Below are 13,536 nucleotides of genomic sequence, written 5' to 3'. Positions count from 1 at the left end.
TACTCTTTTTTGAGCTGTTGTTTCAATATATTTTGGGTAAAGAAATTTTGACGCGGGCCACATGGAACAGTCACGCGGGCCGCATTCGGCCCGCGGGCCGCAGGTTCCCCACCCCTGCTCTAACTCTAACCCTCGCTGATCGCAGTTTCCGCAAACATTTTTCCGCAGCTTCCGCTAACTGTAGTTTCCGCTAACTGCAGTTTCCGCTTACCCTAACTCTAACCTAGGGACGCGAAACTCCGCTTATCCGCCAACACTAGAAGGCTCACTGCACAATTTAAGTAGATACGCAGTCACATCGAACATCATCATCAATTTTGAACATATGAATGTATTGTCACTAAAAGATGGCAGCAACGTTCTAATAAAGTAATAAATGTATCAAAACGCTTATATGACATTTTTTAATAAAATGACATAGGCCTATGCATATTATATGCCACAGGCTATATAAAGCTATGTTGCATACATTTCACATACCATAGCATTATAAACAATATTCATATATCAAAAAATGTCATGTACAAAAGTGAACAATTACACAATGCAAATATGGTTCTTCTATAACCAATCAACCTCTTCTCAATATATAATTAATGGTTGCATACAGTTAGTTCTCTGAAAATAATTTTTAAATTTTCCGTGATGAACTAGCAACCAAATCTTTTTTAATGTCTTCAAAACGTTTAAGTTCATTCTTTGCGAAACAATTGAAAGCAGTTTCTACATTTATCTTAAAGTTTGCATGACTAGAATCACACTTTAAAGATAGCCTACGATGCCAAGAAGGTGATCAAATTGAGACACTGACTCCGTGAGAGCGGAAACAAAAATATTACGTTGATTTCCAATAGTAAACAGTCTCCTCTTAATTTCCCACTCTAATAACACAGAATAATAATGGTGCACTGCAAGAGAGGTTACAATAAAACATAGTTCTGTTGGCTTGGATAAACCATCACGATCATCTAAAGCAAGAAGCTTGCAATACTCAGTGCTTTCTTCTACTAAAGTGTCATCTTGACCGGCAACAAGAAGTTCCTTGCAAGCATTACATTTCTTACGATGAGAAATGCTTCTGCCAATATACCCCCCAGCAACATAGTATGCAACTATCATGTCAGATGTGGATAGGTCATCTAATGTCACAATCCTAAAAAAATCAACCAGTCAAATTACTGACAAAGCAACTTTTGTTGCTGTAATTGCTGGGAAATTTAAGGATGAAAATTTGGCTCTAACTAGCAAAGCTTCTTGTTGAAGTAAAAACAGCATCATCTGGTATTTTATTACCTGAAACATTCAGTAAATGTAGTATCTATCTAAGAAACTTAAACTAATTTTGGCATAAGCATAATCTTTGGGTAATGACAGTACTTTATGAAGATAATGTATTCTAATATGTATTTTTTTTTTGTAATCAGTCATCCAAATTTTGGAGCTAACATGCCAGAAAGCTTCAGTCTCTACAAATAATTAAACAATTAAGAGAAAACAAAAATGTTAATATTTATGTGAAGTTGCTCTAACCTTAAACGGATGTTTCACAGACATCACTTTCCACAAATTCCCCACCATTTTGATCAATCCAGCAGTTTCAAGAAAAGATGGGTGATCCTCAATATAAAATTCCAATCCTCGACTAGTTGATTCATGGAAAATGCCTTAAAATGTGTCATATGTTTTAGAGTTAATATATTGCAACTTTCAAGACCACTGAGGTTAATGTAAATGACAGTCATGCAAAATTGATTAGCAAGCATATTTCTTTATATTGCAAACAAGCATATTAGATTACAATATAAAATACAGACAAAACCAGATAATTGCATAGTCTAATTGTCAATTTTTTTATGATACATGCGATTATCCAATTATGTTATGGTTTGGTATTCAAGAATCTCATGCGATAAAACGGTTTGTGTATTTAACCAAGATATATGTGATAAATCAATTTTATCTGCTTATGTCAAAATTTTAGTTTATGATTAACAAAAAATACTGTAAACATACTTTTCAACTTACTGAGAGCATGTGTCAGAAAAACATGGCTTGCATGAGTGTTTCAAAATGTGTTCAAAGCCAGAAGTTGGAATATCAAAGTAATACTCTTGCATTCTCTGTGACAATCATTCAAACTCCAATTTTTTTGTGGTATTGCTCGCACCCATTTTTCCTCAGTTCAACATCATTGAGAAATTTGAACAGATAAATTTTAACCTCGCTACTTGATTTATATCCAGTTGTACATCCGGATACACAGCAAGTGTTAACCATTTTAAGAATTAATGGTCAAACACATTATATAGTTATAAATACTAGGCTACTAAAGGTATAAGAAGGATTAGTAGGTTAAAACTACAGAACCTACCTATGACATCAATACCTTGCCTAAGATTTAAGTATGAAACTTTTTCTGGTATAAAAGCTGTTTTATTTGAGACAAGTGAGATTTTACATAAATAAAACAAAAAGTATATGGGTAATCCACTTAGTTTTCATTTTGCTAATAACAGGATTTCTGCTTTATTTGAACAAATGAATAATATTTATTACCGTACATGACATCTAAGGTTTAACAAATATCAACAATCCTTCAATGTCATCATTATTATAAACTAATTGACTACTGTTACTGACTGACTAAAATCTAGAGCAGACTATAAGACTAAAGAAAAGTATGAAAATAGTCTCCACTGCTAAACTGTGTTACCGTACTGGTTTGAAGTGCAATAGTCACACCAACAAATTGTTGCCAGAGTTGATACCCATATGATATATATATCCCACACCTAATTAACGTGTTAGGCTTTACTAGTGATTGCTACAGTCCATAAGCGCCGAGCAACAAAACTTGTCCCATGTCTCCATGACCTGCCTTACGATGAAAGACTAAAAAGACTAGACCTACCAACACTAACATTTAGAACAGGGCTTCTCAAACTTTTTTGCTCTGCGACCCCATTTTGAAAAATATATTTCTATGCGACCCCATTTATTTATTTATTTATTTATTTACATCAGACTCAACATGGTCCATTTTACAATCAAACATAAAATGTAGAAACAAAGCAGATACTCAACTCCGAAGAGCTGAGTTGCATTGTACCACATACAAAGATTGATAGTAACAGTCTGTTGGCATTATTTCATAAATTCATTGATTGGAAAACAAGTTACATCGTGTTACAAACTGGTATAATTTTTACGAATGAGAGCTTGAAAAGTTGTGGAGAGCTGAGTTGCATTGTACCACATACAAAGATTGATAGTAACAGTCTGTTGGCATTATTTCATTAATTCATTGATTGGAAAACAAGTTACATCGTGTTACAAACTGGTATAATTTTTACGAATGAGAGCTTGAAAAGTTGTGGTATTGTTATCAACGAATGCAGAGGTGATGCTGCGTCGTCTCCGCAGATTAAACAACATTCTGCAACAATTATTGTATCCAACACGTAAGCGATTACTATTGGATGAAAGATAGTTGCACCATAGTTGACAGGCATATAAAGGCATACAATAGGAACGAAACAACACATTTTTAACAGCAATCAAACATTTGGAAAACCTTGCTTTTAACATGTTTCCAGCACAATACAACGACCGTAATTGTCGTTTCATGTCTTCATCATCGGATAGCAAGTCGTTAATTATTACTCCTAAATATTTCACTAGGTCTCAAAGCAGATACGTTTTTCATTTAAATATATGATCGGATTAAAGTCAAGTTTCAACATCTTGGATTTAAATAAAACACCAACAGTTTTGTTGCAATTAAAGTTTTGTTGCATTATGGGGACATCCACGTTAATGACATTAAAACGGATCATTTTGATCATTATATTTTCTTTTTCTTTCTGACTTATCAATTGTTTTCTTTGTGCTTGCAATTGTTACCGCATGAATCTACGAAACCTAACCACTGATCCATAGTCAATTAATCTTGTAACTGGTTCCTTCAGAAACTAGTTGATAAGCTACTCTGAAATCATAATGCGAGCGGTAAGGTTACTTTTGGTCAGCACGTTACAGCAATGATAGCGTAACAATGCATCAATTGTTACGATTGGTTATATTTTATCGTTCGACATTTCATACCGACGGTTGCGGTCAATTGACATCATGGCAAGACTACAACCTACCGGCACTAGAATTTCATTACGACCCCAAAATTTCATTACGCGACCCCATTTGGGGTCGCGACCCATAGTTTGAGAAGCCCTGATTTAGAAGACTCCGAAATGACATGATTCAAACTTTCAAGTATCTTCAAAATTTTTATGATGTTAATGAAAAAGAAATTTTTTCCTTACATGAAGGTGTACCGACTGCTGTCTCGTATTCGTCATCAGCCATATCTGCAGTACAGTTATCATAATTCTACTGTTTAGTCTACTTTCAAGTTTTAATATTATTAGCATAATTCAACTGTTTCAAGTTTTATTAATTCATTTCCAATGCGCCTGGCAGCACTCGATTCTTGCATAAAAACATCTAGCTTGGCAATATTCGTCCTTTTTTTAAAATTGACACAACTTGGTGTAGCACGTCGTTGTCTCGGCTATCTGATGACATCCTCTTGCACGCTGGGTAATCAATAAAGAAACCCTTTTGAGAAGCAACAGTAGTGCTTTGTCCACGTATACAGAATGTTAGCTTAGCCACATCTAGTTTTGCCACTTCTGTTACAAAGGTGTCCACAACACTCGAGGTCACAAATTTAAATTAAAAGTCAGTAGGCTACCTTCAAAACAACAAAGCGAAGAAATTTTTTTCCGAATCGGATCGTAAATGAATGGAATAAGTTACCCGAGCAAATTGTCACAGCACCTAGTTTAAACAGCTTCAAAGCAAGACTGGATCACCACTGGCGAAATAGAGAAGTCAAATTTGACCCAATTGGGTAGTCATATTTTGCAAGTACTGGCTGCCTCCACTAATGTTGACATTCAGTACATCTTGTAACTTGTACAGTATATATAACGTATGTAGCCCATTATTGTATGATGTATTGTATACCTATCTCTACTGACAGTTATATTCTATGTTATATGGTGTCTCCAGCCTCAGGTGTTTTTGTTTGATTTTAGTGTTATGCTGTGCCTTAAATAAGATATGTATCATCTAGGACCTAGGTAGTATTGACTCGTTTTTCTTGGTGTTTTGTCTCTTGTTTATGACTTCCTTGTTGGTATTCTATTTCGTTTTTTTTTTTTTATTTATTAATATTGCTACGTAAGTTATGAAGGTGAAAAAGCACTGCTGTGCTTGCAACACCATTATTATTATTATTATTATTATAAGCAAAAGGTGGCCATAGATTCAATGCAGACATTATAACTTGCTTTAGCAAAGTTCAAAACCAACCAAACTATAGGCCTAAGCCTGCCTTGGGCTAACTTACTTCTCAAAAGCATTTTATCAAATTTGTATATTTAACACATTATTTCCTTTAACTTGTTCAAATTGAAACACCGCAGCAACAATCATTTGGTTACTTCTCACTTGCAGCCACACACGCTGCACCCTAGCTTACTGCTAATCACTAAAAGGAAGTACTCTGAAACTAACCCTTCTAGTGTACGGATAAGGAAAAAAACGGAAGAGGCTTCGTATCCCGTACTATAAAATCCCTACTCTAACCATGGAGTACTGTAATCTATGCTCTAACCCTAACATAGATATGCAACTCAGTGGTGCGTAACGATGTTTGAAGGGGCTAACAGCGTAGCTATGGCTGTATGCATTGACTTCAAACTTGGCACAGCAAAACAACTTTATTTTTAATATATTTTTTTGGTTTTTGTTTAAATAAAACTTTCTTCGTTTTCAAGTTGACGTATGGATTGCTTGTGATGACGTCACATTCTAGTTCCGCATGGACTGCTTTATGGAGATTCTGGCGATTGAAAACAAGTCACAGTCACAGAGGGTACCTCTAAATATCTATTGTCTGGCATTGTAGGCATTGTCGGGCATTGTCAGGCATTGTCGGCTTTTTGGGGGGTTGTGGAGCATTTTCAGTGGTTGTCGAACATTTTCAGGGGTTTCAGGTATTGTAGAGTAGGCTAACTACTTTCAGGCATTGTTGGGAATTTCTAGGCATTGTGTAGGATTTCCAGACATTGTCGATCATTATCAGTGGTTGACAGGCTTGTGAGGCATTGTCGAACATTTTCAGGCATTATCGAACATATTCAGGGGTTGTCGAGCATTTTCAGGGGTTGTCAGGCATTGTAGAGTAGCTACTTTCAGGCATTGTTGGGAATTTCCAGGCATTGTCTAGGATTTCCAGGCATTGTCGATCAATATCAGTGTTTGACAGGTTTGGCAGTCATTATGGAACATTTTCAGGCATTGCCGAACATTTTCAGGGATTGTCGAGCATTTTCAGGGGTTGTCAGGCATTGTAGAGTAGCTACTTTCAGATATTTGTTGCGAATTTCCAGGCATTGTCTAGGATTTCCAGGTATTGTCGATCAATATCAGTGTTTGACAGGTTTGGTAGTCATTATGGAACGTATTCAGGGATTGTCGAGCATTTTCAGGGGTTGTCAGGCATTGTAGAGTAGCTACTTTCAGGCATTGTTGGGAATTTCCAGGCATTGTCTGGGATTTCCAGGCATTGTTGATCATTATTAGTGGTTGATGGGTTTGTCAGGCATTGTCGAACATTTTCAGGGGTTGTCTAGCATTTTCAGGGGTAGTCAGGCATTCTAGATTAAGCTACTTTCAGGCATTGTTGGGCATTTCCTAGCACGTCTAGGATTTCCAGGCATTGTCGATCATTATTGGTTTTTGACACGTTTGTAAGGCATTGTCGAACATTTTCATGCATTTTTATTCCCAAGCTCTGCATGCGCAGCAGAATGATCCCTTTCTATTTTGCGTAGGTTGTAAACGTATTTACGGTATACACAAACACAGCAGCGTTTAAATGACCTGGCTATCATAAGTATCGACAATGCCTGACAAACCTGTCAAAACCTGGTAATGATCGACAACCCAAGAAAACGTTCGACAGTGCCTAACAAACCTATCTACCACTGAATATGTTCGACAATGCCTGGAAATCCTAGACAATGCCTGAAGATGTCCGACAATCAGTGGCGTAGCTAGGGGGGGAAGGAGGGGCGGACCGCCCCGGGCGGCACGTCTGGGGGCGGCACTTTCAGACTACGATATTTGATTTTGATTATAATCTGATAAAAAACGCATTTCATTTTCACACAGGGCCGGATTTAACTGATGGGGGGCCCGGGGCACTTTTAGATCAGGGGCCCTCGTGAAAAAAAATTTGCCTATGGCGCGAAACACCCCCTCGACGTCTACAGTAGCATCAATCCAGCACTGTGCAGCATTTTGCAGAAACCACCAAAGCTAAAAGAAAAAAAATAACACAAAATCACATTTTTTTCACGTAGGGGGGCCCTTTAAAAGTCGGGGGTCCGGAGTACCTGCACCCTCTGCCCCCCCCCCCCTAAATCCTAGACAATGCCTTGAAATTACCGACAATGCCTGAAAGTAGCTACTCTACAATGCCTGACAACCTCTGAAAATGCTCGACAACCCCTGAAAATGTTCGACAATCCCTGAAAATGTTCGACAATGCCTGAAAATGTTCCATAATGACTACCAAACCTGTCAACCACTGATATTGATCAACAATGCCTGGAAATCCTTGACAATGCCTGGAAATTCCCGACAATGCCTGAAAGTAGCTACTCTACAATGCCTGATAACTCCTGAAAATCCTCGACAACCCCTGAAAATGTTTGGCAATGCCTGAAAATGTTCTATAATGCCTAACAAACCCGTCAACCACTGATAATGATCGACAATGCCTGGAAATCCTAGACAATGCCTAAAAGTAGCTACTCTACAATGCCTGACAACCCCTGAAAATGCTTGAAAATTTCCGACAATGCCTAACAAAAAGCCTGTCAACCATTGATAAGTAGCCTAGGTAAAGACTTTTTTTGGAGCTGTAGTTCCAGGACAAGCTGAAGTTTTATTCAATTAATCTACTGAGTGTTACCAAAATGAAAGTTACTGCTGGCTACCGAAAGCTGTGCTATGGCATTTGGTAGCCTAGTTATGGTGTGTACCAAACATTAAAATTGTCTTGGTTTGGCGGTTGGATCCGTGATGCTAATGAAGCTGTCTCAGCAGGGGGGAGGATGCCCCCTGCCCTCAAATTTTCTCTGGATGGGGGGCAATGGTGCCCTTTTAAGATCATGTAAGCTACTGCACATTTTGCAATATAGGCTAACAACTTCTGCTATTCGCTTTTAGCCAAATTATAGGGCCTATAGCCTACAGTTGGCCCACACAAATTATCCCGTGGACACATTTTATACTTTGCAGCAGATTGTGATGCTATGAATGTGAAATTTACCTTTCGTTTCTTGTTCAAGTTATTGCAATTATTCAGCTGTCTCACATTTCGACTTTCATGGCTAATAGCGGGAAAACGAACGAGTTGCCCAGCATTATCGCTACCGTATATCTCACCCTAAAATCGTTCCGGCGCCCCTCTATCTCAGGTTTGTAAACTGCCTACAACAAGCTTTAATGAGTCACTGGAAATAAGCTTAAATGGTAGTTCCAACGATCATGAAACAGAAGTTGCATAACCTACGTGAAGAAAGATTATTGTCTTGATTTTTCATAGTAGGTTATTCTGTGAAAACTTGAAATATACTCCAAACAAAATATTCCAAAGGAGCTCAAAAGCCGCCACTCGCCAAGCCCAAACCGTACAATAATAGCCTACCATAGATACGCTAGCCAAGCTGGCAACCTTGATTGTTGATTGTGTCCATAAAGTCAGTCGAGCGTGACGATAATTCCACGATTGCTGAGTTGCATATCTATATATAAGATATCTATGCCCTAACCCTCGCTGATCGCAGTTTCCGCAAGCATTTTTCCGCAGTTTCCGCTAACCGCAGAAACTCTGATCTTCGGCTTTGTGCTATTAAACTGCAATCAGCGACTTCGGCTTTTTTATTTTTTTTCTCGATCTTTTCAGGGTACGAACTGACTGTACGAATGGTTCAAGGTACGAACTAGGTTGCACCCCTGAAAGCACACGCAGGTTTTTTTAACCGCTTTACTACATATTTTCTGGACCTGGGTTTTTTTGCCTCATCTGTTTTTTTTTAGCACACAATCTAAGTTTATTGGAAATTTGTCGCTGGCATCCCTGCTGCCTGCTGAATGCTGATTCTGGTTTTTTGTTTGACATTAAATGTCTGTAACTTTGCTTTGACTATTAACTTTTGTTACTCCAGTTTGACATTTCACTGAGGAAGGTTTTTTAACCCTTCAACTTTGTTTAATTTGCGTGAATAAAAGATATCTCGGTGGACGGTGGTGTAAAAAGGTGGTAAAGTTGACTAACTGGGACATGCACAAAATATACGATTCTGACAACTACAAAATTGATAACACCTGAAAAATTGACAGAATTGATCACTTTCTTGAAAATAAGCGAGGAAAATTTAACTGTATCAATGCATCACATTAATAAGCAGAACCAATAGTTTTTAAGTGATCTTTTTTTCAAAGAAAATGCAGGAAAGTGTTCTGTTTTGATTGTTGTAAATATTTCTATTCTGCAGTGATTGTTTAGTTAACTTTTTATGTCAATGCTGTACTCAAAAGCCGTATGTTTTAGTTACAGTTTTGCAAAGACTTATGATCAATCTTATAGTAGTAGCCAAGACCTAGTTCGTACCCTGAACAGTTCGTCCCCTGAACAGTTCGTACCCTGAAAAGATCGAGAGAAAAAATTAAAAAAGCCAAAGTCGCTGATCGCAGTTTCCGCAAACATTTAAAAAGTTTCCCCCCCGAAAAGATCGAGAGAAAAACGCAGTTTCTGCAAACAAACAAACTGAAAAGATTGAGAGAAAAAAATAGAACAAAGCCAAGTCGCTGATCGGAGTTTCCGTTTTTCCGCAAACATTTTAAAATTTCCGGTAATGATCCTAAGAGTTTGCCGAAGTCGCTGATCGCAGTTTCAGCAAACATTTTAAAAGGGTTAGGGTTTAGGCAGGGATTCATGGTATAGGGATCGCCAACTCGGCTGGATTTCTGACAAAGCAGAGTGTAAAAGTGCTGCCAAATATTTTTTAAATTTTTAGAAAAAATATTATTTTGGCATTTATTTTTGCAAATTTAACCTCTGTTTTTAAGTTTTATTTAAATTTTGTGCATAAATTCACATTTTTATTGCAAAGTAACACAACTAAAAACTACTTCAACTCAATCTGTGCAACTTTAAACTTCAGGTTAGTTTTAAATGGACAAGCTTTGGGCGGTGCACGGTCGTTTGGTCGACAGACATTTGGTCGACAGGACGTTTGTTCGACAGGACGTTAAGTCGACAGAACGATTTATTTTAGGGTTAGGGTTAGGGTTAGAGTCAGGGTTAGATTAGGGTTAGGGTTAGTTAACTAACCCTAACCCTAAAATAAATCGTTCTGTCGACCTAACGTCCTGTCGACCAAACGTCCTGTCGACCAAATGTCTGTCGACCAAACATCCTGTCGACCAAATGACCGGGTACCCTTTGGGCGACCACTACTCTTTAACCTGTTAAGCGTCACCAACTGTATGTGCCGTTTACAGTTGTGCTCTTGGAACTGACACCAACGGCATATGCCGTTTTTAAAGTTGATGTTTCTACATTGACTTGTCAGCCACGACATTGTCCGTTACTCGCATTTGAGAGTTGTTGTAAAAAAGCAAAACTGTCTGGAAACTTTTTGATCAATCTAGCGCGAAAAAAGTCATTGTCATGGCAACAGTGCACAACTGCACATGCACTTTGCTGGATTAGCAGAGCACTAGTCTGCTTGGTGGATGCGTTTATAAATATTTTGTTTTTACAGATTTTAGACAATATTCTACTTTGAAATTACGTTTTACATACTGTACTGTACTCGTTCAATAACACAATGAGTGCAAGAAAGAGACATTGTCTCTCTCATGATGAAATTGAGGTTTTGTTGGAAGAAGATTTTGATGATGATACCACGGCCTACTAGAACACGGCCAAATATGTTGCTATTTTGGAAAATTTCTAAGAGTCTTAATATTGTTACTATCCTAGCCATGACAAACCTGTCATTTTCCCACTTCCAGATAGCCTACAAAAGTATGTAAAATAAGCAATAGGCTATTTGCATCTACATATTTTTGGCTTGTTTTGCCGGAGATTAGATATGTATGTTAAGCACAATTTATGCAATAGTAATGTAAAATATGTAATATAAATACTTTTCAACCGCACCCTGGAGGTAGTCTCATAATACAGTCGTTATGTTTTTTGCAGGATCTTTCGCCAATAGATAGCTATATTTTATTTTCAAAATTGAACTTGACGAAAAACCAAACGAACTAAGATTTAAATTGGCACAAGCTTACAACATAGAATCCAAAAAAAATCCTTGATACCGTACGTTAAATGCAACATGCAATTGCACAAAAAGTGACACACCAAACGACATTACCTCCAGGGTGCAGTTGGAAAGTCTTACATTATTATTGTGTAAACTGTGCTCAACGTTCATACCTAATCTGTCAGTGTATAGCTCCGTTGCGGAAGAATGTGTTAATCTGTGGTGAATCAACAAACTTTAGAAGACTAGATAGAAGAATACCTAATCTCCGGTTAAACAAGCCAAACATATGTCTGGGTGCAAATATTGCTTGTTTTACTTACTTCTGGAAATGGGAAGATGACAGGTTTGTCATAGCTATGATTAGGTAACAATTCAGACTCTTAGAAATTTTCTCAAATAGCAACATATTTGGCCGTGTTCTAGTAGGTCGTGATGATACATTGGATTTAGAAAGTTCTAGCTCCGAATCCTCCAGCGATTCTGATGAAAGATCGTATTTATCACCTGATAGTGATGACGATATTGCATTGCCAAATGACTGGACGACAAGTGGTAGGGAAAGAAACCCATTTACTTTTCGTGCAGACCATGGTGTAAAATTTATAATAGAAGAAAAAGAAAACCCAGTGGAGTATTTTGAAAAGTATTTTGATGAAGAAGTCATTACTTATCTTGTTACTGAAACAAACAAATTTTCTAATCAATTTCATGACGAAAATACAGAAATTCTCTCATCACAATCACGGGTACATACATAGCTGGTATGACACTAGTGCAAGTGAAATGAAAGTGTTCATTGGTTTGCTTATTCTGCAGGGCATTGATTCTAAACTGGCAAATTCGATGTATTTTTCTACTTGTGAAAGTGTTGCTTCTCCTTTTTTTCGCAAAGTGATGAGTGGGAGAAGATTTGACTTGCTGCATAAATTTTTACATTTGGCTGATAATGATACCATAACAGATGGGCCAGGAAGAAAGACAGCGAAGATAAAACCATTTATTGACCTCATTTTGAAAAAGTTCAAGGAAAATTACGTTCCAAATCAGAATATTTCTATTGATCAATCTTTGTTAGGATGGAAAGGGAATTTGTCTTGGGTTCAGTATATACCAACACAACGTAAAAGGTTTGGTATGAAGTTTTTTGAACTTTGTGAAAGTTCAACAGGTTATATTTGGAATTTTTTCATTTATGCAGGAAGTGACACCAGTTATTTAGAAAGATATATGGATTTGCCAGTGACTTCTCGGATTGTGTTTTGTCTAATGGACCCTCTGTTGGGAAAGGGGTATTGCCTTTACACTGATAACTTTTACACAAGTCCGACATTGGCAGATCAACTTGTTGACTGTGAGACAGATACTGTTGGCACTGTGAGAATAACAAGAAAAGACATGCCATCAAAAGTAAAAGAAGCAAAACTGAAAAAGGGTGAGACAATAGCAGCATACCGAAAAAAGTCAATGGTACTGAAGTGGAAAGACAAAAAGGATGTGTGCGTTCTGAGTACATTGCATGATAACTCTGTGGAAAATGTAAAGTCTAAGCGTGGAAAGGAAATGTTTAAGCCAAAAGCAGTGGTAAATTACAACTCAAACATGGGTGGTGTTGATTTGTCTGATAATCTCATGGTTCATTTTTCGACGGCAAGAAACAGGCTGAAAAAGTACTACAAGAAGGTATTTCGGCATATGCTGGACATGACTCTTCTGAACTCGTATGTTACATACAAAGCTCTTGGTGGAAAAGTAACACGACGTGAGTTTATTTTGACGCTAAGTGAAAACCTCATATCTAAATATGCCCCTGAAAGGCCTGCCGCTACACAAAGGCCACCCCAATTGTCAATGAAACCATTGCGGCTAATTGGCAGACACTTTCCAGAATATTGTCCCCCCACTGAAAAAAAAGCAAGACCACTCAGAGCTTGTGCTCAGTGTCGAAGGAACAAAAAAAGAAAGGAAAGCTCGTATTGGTGTAAAGACTGTGAAGTTGGCTTGTGCGCTGCTCCCTGCTTCCGAGATTGGCACACGAAACAATGAATTCTGTATTTCAACAAACATTTGCGTACGGTTTCAACGGCCTATAGGCTATTTTGGTATTTTAACACTTCATTTT

At 37.6% G+C, this 13,536-nt stretch overlaps 1 long non-coding RNA gene across 1 annotated transcript; it reads right to left on the bottom strand.

The window, feature by feature from the left end:
* Nucleotides 1-356: 356 nt before the first annotated feature.
* On the bottom strand, nucleotides 357-2,321 carry LOC145769702 (uncharacterized). The gene is made up of 3 exons (XR_014289038.1): nucleotides 2,026-2,321; nucleotides 1,531-1,664; nucleotides 357-1,153 (listed from the first exon to the last, which is right to left on the bottom strand). It is a non-coding gene; the product is annotated as an uncharacterized LOC145769702 (long non-coding RNA).
* Between the last annotated feature and the right edge of the window lie 11,215 nt (nucleotides 2,322-13,536).

Source organism: Aplidium turbinatum, chromosome 4, assembly GCF_918807975.1.
Source record: "Aplidium turbinatum chromosome 4, kaAplTurb1.1, whole genome shotgun sequence".
NCBI lineage: Eukaryota > Metazoa > Chordata > Ascidiacea > Aplousobranchia > Polyclinidae > Aplidium > Aplidium turbinatum.
This window is presented reverse-complemented; position numbering and strand designations above follow the sequence as displayed.